A 14892-nucleotide genomic window follows, 5' to 3' on the forward strand; every position below is an offset into this window, starting at 1 on the left:
AGGTTTACTTGCTTTGAGAGGAGAGAGAGAGAGACTTTGCTTATTAGAGAGAAAGAGACTTTGCTTAAGAGAGATTTTGAAAGAAGGACAGGCTTTTCTTAGAGCTTAGAGGAAGAGAGACTTGCTATGCCTCACTTAAGTTCTGCTGCTTCCCACTGGTCCGTCCTGCATCCTGTGAACTAAGGGTACGTCTACCTAAGGTGGTTTAGTGATGCGTCTCAGTCCTCCGTTCTGTGATCTGCCTTCCGCCGCTGCCCCTACTCGCTGCTGTGCCGCTTTTCCCTACTAGCTGCCGTCGTGCGTTTCCTAGCTGCTTTTCCTTGCGTGTGTCTTCTTCTACTGCTTTTCTGCTAATGGCTGCTGTCCGTCCCTACTAGCTGATGTGTTCTTTCTTCTGGCTGCTGCCACGTGTTTTTCCCTCTGGCTGCTGCTGCGCGTGTGTCTTTCTTCTCCTGCTTTTCTGCTAATGGCAGCTGTGGTGTGTTTTTCCCTCTGGCTGCTGCCACGCGTGTGTCTTCTTCTTTGCTAATGGCTGCTGTATCTCTGTCTCGCTCCACCTACGCTTATATCACCTCCAGGAGGCGGAGAGCAGGGCCACGCCTCTTACGCAAAGATTAGGCGAGTCGCTCTGAGCAGGCAATTAGTGCTCGAGAACACATGCACATACATTGTGTGCGTGGATGATAAAATCACCTGAGTGTGCTTATGTCAATTAACCTCCTCACTGCCGATGTGATCAGGCACCATCCCGGCGCCACCAACATGGCACAGCCCCCAACACTAGATATTTTATTGGTAACTATTGTAAGTGGTGTTTTAGTCTTTTTGCTGCTGTGACCAATGGACTTGACAAGAGGGTTTACAATTTCAGAGGTCTCAATCCATAGAGAGCTCCATTCCTCAGGATTATGGTGAGACAGAAAAACATGGTGGAAGAATGAGGTGGAAGAAAGTGCCTCAGGACATGGCCAGGAAGGAGAGAGACACTCCAGTTGCCAGATACAAAATATATGCCCCAAAGCCATGCCCCCAATGTTCACCTCCTCCAGCCACAACCTACCCATCTTCAGTTACCACTCAGTTAATCCCTATGGGGGAATTAATTTACTGGTTGGGTTAAGGCTCTCATATACAGTATAATCATTTCACCTCTAAGTTTTCTTGCATTATCTCACACATGAGCTCTTGGGAGACACCTAGTATCTAAACCATGACAGCAGAATTGTTTTCATGTTTTCTTTTTCAGATAGTTATCTAGTAGCATATAGAAATGCTACTAATATTTGTATTTTGATTTTATACACTGCAACTTCACTGAATTTGTTTATTAGTTCTAATAGTTTGGAATTTTCTTAACAGTTTAGAGTTTTCCATACATCAAATTTTGTCATCTGCAGAAACAATTTAACTTTTTATTTTCCAATTTGAATGCCTTTTATTTCTTTCTCTTGTCTAATTGCTCTGGTTATATCTATGTTAAGTAGTATTATGTTAAAAAATAAATAAGTAAATAAATATTATTATATTAAGTAGAAGTGGTGAGAGTGGACATTCTTGTTTTGTTCCTCATCTAAGTGAAAAAGCTTTCAACTCTTCACCATTGAGTATGACATTAACTATGAGCTTATCATGTAAGACCTCTATTATGCTGAGGCACATTCCTTCTATACCTAATTTTTTAGAGTTTTTATCATGAGAATATTGAATTTTCTTGAGTGCCTTTTCTGAATCTATTGAGATAATCATATTGTTTTCGTGCTATTTTCTATTAATGTGTATCACAAAAGGATTTATAAGTTGAACCATCCTTGCATCCTAGTGATAAATACCATTTGATGACAGTGAATGATCCTTTTAAAATGCTGTTGAATTTGGTTTGTTAATATTTCATTGAGAATTTTTGCATCTATGTTAGTTAGGGGTATTTGTCTGTAATTTTCTTGCATTGTCCTTTTTTGGATTTGTAACAATTTATATCTGTGTACATTTTGTCTCCTTTAGCAAATTGTTGTAGCAATATTATTTTATTGTTGTCTTTTAACTTTCATGCTAAATACATGTGATTTACATGCTACAGTAACAATATTAGAGTATTCTGAATTTCATTATATACTTACTTTTACCAGTGAGTTTTATACTTTACTGTACTTTCATGTTACTAATTAGTTTCCTTTTCTTTCTGTTTGAATAACTCCCTTTACCATCTCTGGTAACACTAGTCTGACAATGATGAACTTTCTCAATTTTGGAGAAAATATTTATCTCCTTTTTATTTCTGAAGGACAATTTTCCAGATAATGTGTTCTTGATTGGCAACTTTTTTCTTCAGCACTCTCTCCTAGCCTTTAAGTTTCTACTAAGAAGTCCCCTATTCCTCTTACTGGGTCTTCTTTATGTTGTTTTCTTTTTTCCCTCTTGCTACTTTCAGATCCCTTCCTATTTGATTTTTGGTTTTTATTAGAGCTTTATAGTTATATAGTAGTTGGGTTCATCCAACAAACTCAAACATGCATGGAATTTGATTTCAGTTTACCATGCCCCCCACATTCACTCCCCCTTTTCCCTCCTGTCCTCTTTGTTCTCTCCTATTCTCCTTCCTCTACCCAAGTAGACTTTCTTTTGCTCGTCTATTTATTTATTTTTTATTCTTTTTACTTATACGTAAAGGTTAGAGTCCCTGCAGTGTATTCACATATGTGCATAATATTATTTTTAAACAAGTCATTCTGCATTGACTTCCCTTTCCCATCCCTCCACTCTGCCTCTCAATTGCCTTCTTCTATATTATTGATCTTCCTTCATCTAAAATAGCTACAGACCAATATCCCTGATGAACATAGATGCAAAAATTCCTAATAAAGTATTAGCAAACTTCATTCAAAAAAATATCGAAAAGATAATACACCATGATCAAGTGGGTTTCATTCCAGGAATGCAAGGTTGGTTCAATATATGCAAATCAATAAATGTAATTCACCACTTAAATAGAAGTAAAGACAAGAATCACGTGTTCATCTCAATAGATACAGAAAAGACCTTTTCTAAAATCCAGCACCCATTCATGTTAACAATGGGAGAATCTAGGGATTGAAGGAACTTACCTCAACTTTGTAAAGGCCATTTATGACAAAACCAAAGCCAACATCATACCGAATGGAGAAAAGCTGAAATATTTCCTCTAAAATCAGGAATAAGGTACTACTATCCACTCTGACCACTCCTTTTAATATAGGGCTCAAAACATTATCCAGAGCAATCAGGCAAAAGAAAAAAAAACAAAAGGGATACAAATAGGAAGTCAAGCAATCTCAATCTGCCAATGATATGATCCTATATCTAAAAGACCCAAAAATCTCTACCAGAAGACTTCTAGAGCTTATAACTGAGTTCATCTAGCAGAACAGAAGATCAACACCCATAAATTAATAGTTTTTATATACACCAATAGTGATCCAGTAGAAGAAGAAATCAGAAAAACCATCCTATTCACACACACACACACACACACACACACACACACACACAAAAACCCTTGGGAATTAATCTAACCATGGAGGTAAAAGAGCACTACAATGAAAATTATAGAACACTGAAGAAAGAAATTGAAGATGACCTTCAAATATGGAAAGACGTACCATGTTCTTGGATAGGCAGAATTAATATTATCAAAATGGTCATACTACCAAAACCAATATACAGATTCAACGCAATCCCCATCAAAATATATCAATGACATTCTTCACAGAATTAGAAAAAAAAATCTATTTTAAAACTTATCTGGAGGAATAAGAGACCCAGAATAGTTAAAGCAATACCAAGCAAGAAAAGTGAAGCAGGAGGCATCATGGTACTTGATCTGAAATTATACTAACAAACTGTACTAACAAAAGCAACATGGTATTGGCATCAAAATAGACATGAAAATCAGTGTAACAGAATACAAGACACAGAGAAAATCCACATACTTACAGCCCTCTGATACTTGACATAGTTGTCAAAAATATATTTTAGAGAACAGATAAATGGCACTGCAAAAACTGAATTGTATGTGAAGAAAAATGAAACTAGACCCCTACCTCTCACCCTGCATAAGACACAAATTGAAATGGATCAAAGGCTTAAAAACTATACCAGAAAACTTGCAACTGCTAGAAAAAAACATCATATAGGTGCTGGCACTGACTTCCTTAACAAGACCCCCAAAGTGCAAGAAATAAAACCAAGAATCAATAAGTGGATTGCCAACAAGCTAAAAAAGTTTCAGAAAAGTAAATGATTAAGAGCTTGAAGAGAGAGCCTACAGAATGGGGGAATATATTGGCCAGCTACCTCTCCCAATAGGGGATTAATATCCAGAATATACAAAGAGCTGAAAGAAAACTTAATGCCACAAAACAAATACCCCAATCAGTAAATGGACAAAAGAATTAAACATAAACTTCTCAAAATAATAAATACAAATAGCCAACAAATATATTTAAAATGTTCTGAAGTTCAGTAGATTGGACAAAGGGGAATGAAGGAAAGGGATTAGGGACAGGAATAGGAAAGACAGTGGAATGAATCTGACTTAACTTTCCTATGTGCGTATATAAATATGCCACAGTGAATCTCCATTTCATGTACAACCACAAGACTGGAATCCTAATTAGAATAAGATGTTCTCCATGTTTGTATATATGTCAAAATATACTCTTGTATACTAAAAATAACAAATAAATGACCTTTTAAAATGTTCAACATCTCTAGCAATCAGGGAAATGCAAATCAAAACTACACCAAGATTTCATCTTACTCCAATCAAAATAGTAATGATCAAGAGTACAAGCAATAATAAATGCTGGTGAGGTAATGAGGGAAAAGGAACACTCGTGTATCATTAGTGGGACTGCAGATTAATAAAACTACTCTGGAAAGCAGTATGGAAATTCCTTAAAAAACTGGGGTTGGAACTACCATATGACCCAGCTGTCCCACTCCTTTGTATTTCCCAAAAGATCTAAAACCAACATACTATAGCAATATAGCCACCTCAAGGTTTACAGCAATACAACTCACAATTGCTAAATTATGGAATCAACCCAGGTGCCTGTCAACAGATGAATGGATTAAGAAATTTGTATGTGCATGTGTGTGTGTGTGTGTGTGTGTGTATACACACAGCTATAAAGCAGAATGAAAATATGGTGTTTTCCAGGAAATGAATGAAAATGGAGAATAACATCTTATGTGAAATAAGCCAAACTCAGACTAGGATGAGTGCAGGTGTGAGAAAGGAGACTCACATAAAAGAAGGGAATGGGCATAGGATACAGGTCTCCTACTTGGACACTTTACCTGATCTTTTTACTTTCTCCCCTAGCTTTAACTTCCCTGAAGCTGTCTGTAACAAGGCCTCTGAAGCCGAGCTTGAGACACCATGGTCATCTTTCTTTTCTTTAAATTGCACTGATTACTTTCCTGCTGCAGTGGCTGTTGCAACAACTGACCAAACTGCTTCCTCTTCTCACTCCATAGGCATTGCCAGGACTAAGTGATCCCTATGGGTGAGGGTAAGATGGGAAGGGTTGTGTAGAGGCCATTATACAGCAAAATAAATGGCTGCTAGGACCGCCTCTGCCCCTGCAGACCTTTCTGACTAAGGGCTTCTCTGCTGTGCAAGGAAGATCCATTTCCTGTTTCCAGGATTAACTGCCCAGACACAATGCCCTATCAGGTACCAGATCAGATCATCCAGTTCCTGACTAGCTTCCCTTTTTCTCAGGTGAAATGTCCTCACAGAAAATATGGTTTCTGCAGCCAGGCTGCCTGTATTGGCACTAGATGACTGATCTTGGGCCTCAGTTTCTTCATCTGCAAAAGGGAAATAGTCATAATACCCCTGTCAAAGAGCTACATGTAAAGAGTTCAGTACCACTTCTGAACTACTATACTAAATGGACACAAACATAGTAAATTCAAAATAAATGCGTGGGACTATTATTATCACTGTGACTACTTCAATTAATCATCCAATCAACAAGTGTTAATGAAGATACTTTGTGACATTTGATAGTCTGAATAAAATCTCCGCTAAAATGAAAAATGATCCTAACAAAACAATGACTTTCACTTAGTGCTAATTTTCTGCCAAGCACTATGCTAAATTTTTAGTGATCTACATCATCTTTTTGCTCTTCCAAAGCAAAATTCTGAGGGCAAAAAGAATAGAAGAGATAGGAGATTGAGAAGTAGTACTTTATATCTCCATTCTGAGGACATGTTTTGCAGAAAGTCCAGATTGTTTACCTGAATTGAAAAGACTTTCTCCGAGCTGGGAAGCAGTTTACCTCATCCAAGTGCACTCCCTGGGATCCTTTCTGCTGCAGTCCAGTACAGCATCTTTAGCCCTTATTTAGTGCTATTCGAATCTTCTATTAGCCTGTTTCCCTATTTCCCCTACCACTCTTCTCTGATAAATCTAGAAATGACTTCTCATTTCATGTCTGAGAAGCTATTTCCTGTTGTCTCTTCACAGTCTCCCTTTTCCCCACTGACTGTCTTTAATAAGGAGCAGAAAGCAAGTCAGGAAACTTCTTCAAGTCCCAATATCGCCAAGAGCACATCTCTTCATGTTTTGCCATTTGGTGTGTAATTGTTTTGGTGAGGAATGTGTGAATCCGTTTTTAACACCATCATTCTGATCTGACTTTTAAGATAGGAAAAGATGAAAATAAATATGTTTCCACATTTTAGGGTAGAAAACCCAGTCTGTGGTTTCCCTGGCACTGCTTGCTAGACCATTTAGAACCTCAAGTCATTCAGCCTCACAAGTTACAATTTTCCTTATTTGCTAGCCTGGTGTTCAAAATAAAGACCTGGTTTCCTTAGTAGCATTTGATTTTGATTTTACTGAAACTTGTGTGGTTAAAAACATTCTTATACTAATAGGTATGTGACCTTTAAGATATTTGTCAGGAAAAAAAAATTTCCTAAGAGTTCTATAGAACTTTGTTTCCTAACTCAGTCTCTTCTTACTTCAGAAATAGTGTCCCTTGAAATGCTCTTTCCCCTGACTGTATATCAATATCTTCTTCAAACCCCTTTCTTTTCAGTTCAAGAGGGAGTCTGGGTCACTGTCCCATTACTGGAAGTGATAGTTACTGGTTTCAGGTATTATCTATCTTTCTTTGTGTCATTCAACCTGAACTCGCATGAAGTAACAGTAGATAGGACAGCGGCAGCCACAAGACTCATCTTTAAAAGTTGAAAAATAACATTTAAACAAAGGTCAAACATTACATGAGGCAGTTCATTTCTTGCTGATACACACATCAGTTAAGAATCTAATACCTTGATGTTCTGGGAAAGATGCTATCTCAGATGTTGAGTTCACTGTTGAAAGTCGTATGGACTTTTGGGGAATATAGTTGTTCAGAGATGCATGGCACATTCATCTTTGTTGTTGCTTTCTCTCAGTGTGTGTTTTGTGCTTTCCTGATTCACCTCTGTTAGCCCTGAGTCAGGAATTAAAGTAGAAAAAGAACTCGGGGAAACAATTATTGCTTTTAACAACATTATGACAAACTTCCTTCACTGATAATATTCCATTATTTGTTGCACTTGCAGACCAATATGCTTTGAAAACTGGCCCTTCAGTTACTTTTGATCAACCCCAGTATATTAGCCTAAGGAAACTGACAGTGGGGATTTCCTAACTCCTGTACCAGAGTTTTCAGCATGCCAATTTCCAATTACACAGCATTTTTCTACTTTGATCATAGTCTCTAAACTTAATGATAAAAACAAAAAATATCTAAGCTTCAGTTACCCAAAATTCCTGATGCCCCTACCAATTCATGCAAGACTGGTTACTATTTTATTGGTTGGCTTCATGTTACTGTAACAAATACCTGAGATGATTAACTTTTAAAAGAGTAAAATTTTATTTTGGTTCAAGGTTCAAGATTGGGCCATCCCCATTTTGGGGAGCCTCTGATAATAACAGTACATAATGATGGGAGAAAAAACCACTTACATCACAAACCCAGAATGAAGGAGAAAGAAGATTGGCTAGAGCCCCACAATTTCCTTTGGGAGCCCACCGCCAATGATCTCAGGACCTCCTGCAAAGCTCTGCCTCCCAAGGGTTCCACCACCTCCCAATAACACCACTCTAGGGATCAAGACTTTAACACAGGCATCCTCTAGAATTTACTAAGGGTGTAAGAAATCACTTTGGACACCAGAGAGTTCTTAGGCTCAAAGATTAATTACTCTTAATATTTTCAAATTAAAATAAGTATTCCTTGTAAAATCTGACAGAATTCCTTGAAATTTCACACAAAGTTCACCACTGTTAAGGTAATTTTGAGCTACTATCCTACCAGAGCACACTGAGTGCACTTTTGTGCAGCTCCAGAAACATCTTTTATACTTCCTACTTCTTGTAATTATGATATAAAAAAAGTCTTAAGAAATACAAAAGATTCACTCTTTTCTCTACCAAATTTAAGTGTCCCCACTCTACTACATGTATATGGCAATAAATAAGGTCTGCCTTAGGAAGATTTCCTTATTTTTCTAAATGGTTGAATTTAAGTACTAAATAAGTAAAGGTTACAAGATAAATTATTTCCATGACAGTAAATGTAGTAGGACAAACACTGAGTTCTACTTGGTTTAACTAGGAAATAATGCATAGCATTTTGGTCTTTGAATAGCTTACACAGGAAAAGCATTTCCTGGTTCCTTGAAAGAAGAATTATGTCAAAGTGACTAAGATTCTGCCCCACTGGTCAAGTATTAGAACTGTAAAACCATGTAAGATTGAGAAAGAGGAATAAAAATGGAATCTGCTCATCCACCTATACCTGAGTGATCATTGTAACTAAACTGAACTTGTTAGACTGGTAAGACTAAAAACTAGCAAGACTTCCAGTGAATAGATTGATACTATTCTCACCTCTCTCATGAGGTTCACACCTAGACACCCCAATTCACAGAGAACCTATTTTGCTTTTCCCTTAATTCAGCTTACTTCACTCTCCTAGGGAGATAAAGACAACTCTTACTTCACTGATCTGAAAATAATTAGGACCATCCACGACCATGTGACACTACCTTATATGTCTTTAACATTTTTAAAAGACAGAAACAATATTGGTTCATGTTCCTTGCACCTCAAAGTCTAACCTACAGATCATTAGTGTGCCATGTCTTTATTGGCTCACCAGTAGGCACCTTCATTTTTAGAAAGGTTTCTAGCTATCTAGGCAAAGACCTCAGAAGACCTTAGCAACAAAAGGGTTAACACAGAGGGAATTCATTAGGAATATGTTAATGGACAATGAGGGCTTCCTACAGTGCAGCAAGCTCATCTTCCTCAACATTAATGAGGTGCAAATAATCCATGAATCTAAGCGTCTGCTAGTGGGTGTCCTCAAGCAGTAACAGGAGACTAACTTACAAAGGTTGTTATTGGTTTTTCACCAAAAACACACCCCAGCAGAAAAATGTCTCTATCAAGTATAACTATATTAGGTACTAAGTAAAGCCTCAAAGGTAAATTAATAATGATAGCATATGTATTGGGACAAAATCCAAGTTCTCTTTGGTTTAACTAAGAAATCATGCACAGCATTGTAGTCTTTGAATAGCTTACAAAGGTAAAGTATTTCCTTGTTCACTGGAAGCAGCATGATGTCAAGGTGGTTAAACAGATTGTGTCCCCTTTTATTTCTATTTTAACTAATAAAAGTCTTGATACACCTATGGCAATGTACAAATCACATGAACTTACGAAATTTCAGTATTCATTTATCATTCAGCATTAATATTTTTTCTTATGGTTGTAAAGCAAGTGCATTATTTAAGTGCTATTGTGATGAATAAGACTATCAACCACATTTCTTAAAACATAAACAGGAAAACAAAGCAAAATCACATGTTAGTATGTTGGAGACCATATATAAATTATGCATTTGTTTGAACCATTAAGGCAGGGAAGCTGCTACTCTGGGAACTCCTGGGTAAAATCTGCCCAGTTCAAGAAAGCCCAGATTATGCTGGCACCCTGTCTCAGCTCACAGTCTTAAGATCAAACAGCCTCCTGGAGGTGGGCAGAGATGAGCAAGATGGGTGGAGATGGGCATAACCTGCTAAGCACTAAGCAACCTGTTTACCCAAGATCCCCTGCTACACTGAAACCTTATACCTACCCCCTTTGATCTGTACCGCTATAAATAAAGCAAACTCGGGCTTTTTCTTTGTTAGAAGTCAGATCCCTCTGGCTTATCCGGTCAAGCCCCTGCTTTGAAAATATGTAAGTCTTGCCTTTTTGTCTTTATTTCTTGATATAGTGCTTTCATAGCTTTTATTTTGCAGCCAGCCCATCCCTCCAAAGGGTACCCACTCCCTCACCCAAGGCAGAATGTGATTGAGACTAGCATCTGATGGGTTATTAACAGAGTTTTCTAGCCTAAACAGAGTTAGTAGCCCAAAGTCCCTTGGTGAAATCAAAGAAAATGTTCCTTAGAATAATGCCGTATCTGATGAAATATGGTTACCTTGCTCAAGGAGAAACTGGAGCTAACCTAAATAGACTCCATTGTAGACCACACGATCCTCTCACATCCAGCATTGTTATCTCAGCTCACTGACATTTCTCTGCATCATCATATTTATATTTTTTCCTCTTCCTTTTGGTCTGAGGGCTGTAGAAGCTTTTCTCCTCTAGCAAATGAGACTTGAAGACAACAAACATTCCTAAAATTTTTCAGCTAATAAAATTTAGGTCTAATTGAATCCTGAACAAGGCTCTTATCTATAGCATGGGACCACTAGTTGCTCATTAATACTGTTTTACACTAACTTATCACACAGCCTTGGGAGTGGTCGTACCCTGGATGGCAATGACTCTCTGATGTGGCTTTACAACCGCAGTTCAGGTGGTGGTGTCACTTTCACCCTTGGTCCTTCGTCACCATCTGACTGAAAGAAGCCCTGTTGTGAGGCAGGCATGTTCTCATTCTAGGTAAACAGAGCAGAGTGAGGCTCTTGGTTTTGTGTCTTGCTCCTAGAGCACTCAGATGCTGATCACTTTACAGATGAGCCAAGATTCCTCAATCCATGCCAATTATTTCAATCAACTATCATTCAGGGTAACTATTTCATAATGCCCAACACATAAATCATTGTGAAAACAATTCTAAAAGTAATAAAACTAGACAGGAAAAAAATATATTCTTCTTAGTAGGAAGTATTTTGTATGAGAAACCTAACTATAGAAAATGGTTTGATAAGACTTAGACTAAAAACTGAACCCTAGGTAATGGATTCCATTCCAGTCACAACTTCAAAAGAAGGAGGGAAACCACTACATATAATAAAAGAGTAAGGAAATGGGAGTTTATAGAAGGTACCCTGTTGAGAACATAAACTGAGCACTATGCTGAGAAGTAGTAAATTTTCATTTCCCATGTAATGGCACAGCTGAGACAAAGCTTTGGAAAATGGAAATCTCTTGATTATGGGGTGGTCATTCTTCCTCTATGAATACTAATGCTTTTGGATGAGTGGGCTATTAAGCTTCACACCTGGGTTAGAACATATTAAAAATAGATGCCACACATCACACAGGGGTCAGAGCTCATAGGACAGACTGATAATTGGATAATCATAAGAACTGCATGTCTACATCACCTACATATCTAAGTTTGCCTGGATACAGATGACTTAAGTATTTGTTCCAGAAAATTATTTTATAAGAAAATAAGCCTATGAACCAATAACAATCTTAATGATTTTTTCAGGAAATCATTGATCATCAATTTATCTGAACAAATAGCTTGCTCAACTGAACAAGCAACTTCCTTCTCAGAACACTGGATTGCTCACCTGAGCAAACAGATTGTCGAATAACTGCTTATATATCAAAAATTATTTCAAGAACCTTGCCCCACTGTTTCAGCTAGACCTGAACTATTATACCATGAAATCCTCCAATCTCAATATCCCTCCATTAACAGACTCTTTTCAAACCATCTGATTCCATAGCCCCTCTATATATAATATGCACACACCACTTGCTCTAGTAATATTTTTCCCAAGGTTTCTTTCCCTTATTTCTGTAAGTTTAATAAACAGGTTCTTTTTGTTAGAGAAGCAACAGGGCCTTGGTTTCTTTCATGAAATCCAAACTCCAGATACAGGGGGCTACAATGAATTGTTTTACCTTAATAGTCAGGATAGAAAATAGTGAACTCAAAGAATGATTCTTGTACTGAAAATAGAATATCTGTATTTTTTTTTAATTTATTAAGTTTTCTCTCTCCTTCTTACAAATAAGAGTTTATAATCCATTTTTTCCCTATAACTAGTTTCGACGTGCCACAATACCATTTCAAAGAAGAATGAAAATTGTAGTAGTATCCCATCCCACAATCCTCCTTCGTTGGCTGTGAAAGCTTCATTCATCCAGAAGACCATCTCCTTGGCACCAGTCAAGCATCAATCTCTCTCTCAAGGAACACCAAAGAATGTAAAAGTGTTTGTCTTGTAGTGTTCCATAGAGTCTCATTGTATTTGTTACAATTACATTGTTTACTAATTGTTAATAATTGTTAGCAATAGAAAAAATAGCAAATTTTTAATATTTTATCTAATTTTTTCTTTAAATTTTTTTCCTATTTTTGGGTACCAATGCCATAATTTTTTCTGGAATTTTTTGCATATTTACATCCAGTTATTTCAGAAACATTTGTTGAGATCTTTTTTCCTTCATTGAATTGCCTTTACTCTTTATCAAAGATCAGTTGACTGTCTTTGTATAGGTTCTCTGTGCTGTTCTATGGATCTCCATGTATATTCTTTCACAATATCATTCAAGTAATGTAGCCTTATAAAGTCTTAAAATCAAGTAGAGTCCTCTTTGTTCCTCCTCAGGATACTGTTAGCTATTCTATGTTTTTCCACTTTCCATATAAATTTTAGAATTTGTTGATTATCTATAAAATACTTATTGGTGTTTTGATTGAGATTTTGTGGTGTCTATTGATCCAGTTAATAAGCCTTGGCACCTTAACAATAGTCTTCAATAAACAAATATGGAATATCTGTTCATTAATTTAGATCTTCTTTGAAGTTTTCCATCAGTACTTTGTAGTTCTCCACATATATTTCATGCACATATTTTATTAGATTTATTTAATTTGGGTGGTGCTATTGTAAATGATATTTCTTTGGAGAGAAGTAATATTTATTGAGGACTTTCTTATGCCTTTGAATTCTTTTTTTAAAAAGGTTTTTATTAGTTAATTATAGTTATACATAATATTGGGGTTCATTTTGACATAATCATACATGCATGGAATTTAATCTGCTCCATTTTAATCCTCAGTATTTCCCCTTTCCCTCTTCTCCTTCCTCTGCTCTACTGATCTTCCTTATACGTACTCATTGGGTTTTTAAAAAATATTTTTAGTTGTAGATGAACACAATAACTTTATTTTGTTTATTTTTTTAATGGGGTGCTAAGGGTCAATCCCAGTGCCTCACATGTGTGAGGCAAGCACCTACAACTGAGCCATAACATTTATATATATTCATAAAGATGAAATTCACAGTGGTGTACTCACATATGATCATGGCATAACTCAACTGCTCATTGCTGATATCTAGGAAAGCAGTTAACTTTTATATATTAACTAATATCCTGCAACCCTACTGTATTGTCTTAATAGCTCCAAGAACTTTTTTCAACTCATTGCCATTTGTGGCATAGACCACCATGTCATTGTGAGCTATTTAATTTTTTTCCTTTCTAATCTGTATATCTTTTGTTTCCTTCTATGAATATGTTAAGTTAAATGGCAGAAAGAATTGGTGTTAGAGATGAAATTAAAGTTGATAATCATGTGACCTTCAGATGGGGAAGTTATCCTGGATTATCTCTGTGACCCAATGTAAACGTAGGTGTTCTTGTAAGTGGAAAAGTTAAGTAGAAAAGAGAGAGCAAGAGAGATGGGAGCATGAGAGGAACCCGTTCCAATATTTCTGTTTTTCAAGATGGAGGAAGGGATCCATGAGCCAAAGAATGCAGGTAGCCTTAGAAATTGAAAACAGCAAGAAACAGATTTCTCCTAGTGTCTCCAGAAGGAACACAAAGCTACACATCACATTAATTTTAGCCACTGAGATTAATTTTGGACTTTTGACCTCCAGAACTGTAAAATAATAAATTTGTGTTGTTTAAAGTCACTAAGTTTGTGATAATTTGTTACAGTCACAATGGGAAACTAATATACATGACTTCTGACATAGGTAAGATTTCTTCCTTTCACTCTCTCACTTTTTTCTCTTATCTTTGTTCTTCTGTAGTTTGAATATGACATTCCTAGGGTAGTTTATGGGAATTTGTCCTGCTTAATACTTTTTGAGAAACTATAGTTTTGTTATATCTTTTAAAGTTGCCTTCCAGATTTTGGATATTCTGTTAGGGTTTTTGCTTTGTTTTTCATTGTTTTTCTCAGCATTTTACAATGGGAGGTTTCTATTCACCCATTTCCCCCACTGATTCTTTTCTTGGCTATGTTGTGTCTACTGACAAGCACATCAAAGGGAGTCTTCATTTCTGTTGCAGTGTTTTTGATTTATACTACTTCCTTTTGATTCTTAGAATTTTTATCTTTAGGCTGACATTACCTATCTGTTCTTTCATGTTGTCTACTTTTTCCATGAGAGCTCTTAATATATTAATTGTAGTTAGTTTAAGTTTTTTGCCTGATATTTCCAATATATTTCAGGTCAGAGTCTGGTCCTGATGCTTGCTATATTTCTACAGACTGTTTTCTTCTTCCCTTTTTGCCTTCCAGAGACTTTGAACTTCTCTAGTGTCCTTACTTTTGTCTTTCT

At 36.6% G+C, this 14892-nt stretch overlaps 1 long non-coding RNA gene across 2 annotated transcripts in view; it reads left to right on the plus strand.

Moving 5' to 3' along the window:
- LOC306662497 overlaps positions 1–14892 on the plus strand; it is a 166900-nt gene that overhangs the window by 120371 nt on the left and 31637 nt on the right. Inside the window, exon 4 of one of the 2 annotated variants that reach the window (XR_013764129.1) lies at positions 12360–12472. The exons of the other annotated variant lie outside the window; for it this stretch is intronic. This is a non-coding gene — a long non-coding RNA (uncharacterized lncRNA). Of the gene's footprint in view, positions 1–12359; positions 12473–14892 lie in introns of those variants that run through there. 2 annotated transcript variants of the gene reach the window in all.

This window comes from Sciurus vulgaris, assembly GCF_902686455.1.
Source record: "Sciurus vulgaris genome assembly, chromosome: 5".
NCBI lineage: Eukaryota > Metazoa > Chordata > Mammalia > Rodentia > Sciuridae > Sciurus > Sciurus vulgaris.